Genomic DNA, 2,411 nt, shown 5'->3' with positions numbered 1-2,411 from the left:
CATATTCTATTGGGATAGACATAATTAAAACAGAAAGCTAAAAGTAATTTCTCCGAAGTGTGTCTGAGTATTTAGCTCTCTTTGATGGGAAGAGGTTCATATTTCTCTTTGGTTTCCAACTCCACATTTGCAGCAGACCACAACACTTAGGTTCACAATAATAAATTACAGCTATTGTGGTAATTCACAGTTGGCTTGAGCTCTCTGCTAAGAAATATTGCCACATATTTTAGCCTCTCTGGGCAACTGTGCCTCATAGGTTGGGGGTATGATCCTTCCCTTATTACAAAGGTAATGGGAATAAGCAGAGCTCATGGCCACTCCTTGCTTCAAGTTAAAGAGGAAAGAGAATTCAAATAAAAGAGAGTAATAACTATTTTACATATTTCTCTCAATAACTCAGAAGAAAATACCCAGTTTGGCCCATTTGGTGTATAAGACCAGCCCTGAACAAACATTGTGTCAACTAGAAAACACAAGACCTTCAAGTAAGACTGAGTTCTTTCCAAGAGGTCCAGATGTCTCCAATAGACACCCACCCACTATAGTATAGTGCACACATCCTAGAGTTGAGAATGGGCAACTTTTCTAGTCTGTCTATTAAAATGGAATGGAAGTTAGATGGCTGGGAAGGTAGGGAGCATCTTGGAGGAGATGAAAGAGAGGAAACTCTGATCAGAAAATATTTTATAAAAAAATATAATAAACTAGAAAAGAAATTTCAGTATGAAAAAAGAGATCATCCTAATCTAGTCATGTCTACATCATAACCATATCTTACATTTTGACCAGAAGAAGTACAAAAGGCCAAAAGGCCAGAGTAGACATAAAACTTGTGTCCTCTTGGTGAGACTACTCATGCTGCTCTTTGTGCTTAAACATTCCTCTCTCTCCTTTCCCTTCTGTTCTCCCAAGCATACCTTTGTTCCTTTGAAATAATCTAATTGGAAGAGTGAAAGACATTTTGTGTTCTGTTACTTAAAAAGAACATCAAACCCTTCAATTATACCCATCTTTGTTGATGTCCCAACAAAATGAACAGCAGGAAAAAGCTTGACCCAAGTCCCTTAGTATCGCAAAGATGAGCTCAGTATAAAAAGTGCAACGACTGTCCACATTTTGTGTGACTCTGTAATATCTTTTTATGTCCTTTTGAAACGTAAAATGAGGTAATATGTTGCAAGATAAATAAGAAAGCCAGGCATGAACAACTTTAGTTACCTGGATCTAAGTTGAAGAAGGCAAGCGAGATTTAAAGGTACAACAGTACGGAAAAAGACAAAGAGATAAATAAAATAATTTGAAGACATTCTTCTGTGAAAGTAGAAGATGAACACAGCCCCTTTCCAAGGTCCTAAATAATTTAAATTCTATCAAACACATATTTTCCCCATAACAGGTTCACACCGGCTTCAAGACAGCTTAAGCCTTGTTTTCTTTGGCTTAGCTTCTCTGTGTTCCCTGAGGATGTTTTCTGATGATTATTTCTTTCTGTCTTTATTTTGTTTGGTTCTATTTTTTTTCAGTCCCCTTCTGTTCCCCGAGGACGTATGCAGCCATAACGCCGAAGTGCTGCTAAATGCAATAAGGCAAAAATCATCACTGTTTGATGGCACCAGCGTGCCAGCACTTTGGATAAAGAATGATTCTACTATCACAGCGTGAGCCAGCCAAAGGAAAATGAAGAAAACAATCCCCAAACCCATGATGTATTTGTTTTTTATGATTCTAAAAACCTTTATTTAAAAAAAGATAAAATGGGAATCATTGGATGAATGTGTTTGAAGGTAGAGATCTCAGAGGTGCTCAGACCAGCGCAGCTGTGAGCTGCGGTGCAGCCAGGCTTTCTGAGCCAGGCAAGCTCACACTGTGCACAAACTTCAAGGAGACTGCAAAGACCCTTGCTTGACTTTCTCTTTACAACTGAAGCTGTGAATTCAAAATAAGTGTTGTGGGTAGATATTTATAAGAAATGAAGTAAGCTGGACAGGTTCTGGGTTAAAATGAAAGGGAACTGTGCTTTTATTGTTGGACTATAGTAGCAGTTATTATCAGTATTAAAATATGCTGTGCATTATACAATAATCAGTCTTTCCTTAGTTTCTGTTTCTCTTCAGCTAAGAACTTTTCTTCTTGAATGTCCTCATATTTTTCTCACAATTTCTTCAAGACATTGTTATGATAAAAATTTGAATGGGTCCCTCCTATCACTTGCTTCTCCTTTCTCCCTTTGTCAAGTTATTTCTGTTTTATATACTTCTTCCTCTGTATGTCTGATTCTCTCTGTGTCTGTCTCTCCTCTCCTCTCCTCTCCTCTCCTCTCCTCTCCTCTCCTCTCCTCTCCTCTCCTCTCCTCTCCTCTCCTCTCCTCTCCTCTCCTCTCCCTCCTCTCCCCTCCCCTCCCCTCCCCT

This window comes from Grammomys surdaster, unplaced genomic scaffold, assembly GCF_004785775.1.
Source record: "Grammomys surdaster isolate TR1022 unplaced genomic scaffold, NIH_TR_1.0 243, whole genome shotgun sequence".
Lineage (NCBI taxonomy): Eukaryota > Metazoa > Chordata > Mammalia > Rodentia > Muridae > Grammomys > Grammomys surdaster.
The sequence above is the reverse complement of the archived record's forward strand: the minus strand, read 5'-3'. Positions refer to the sequence as shown.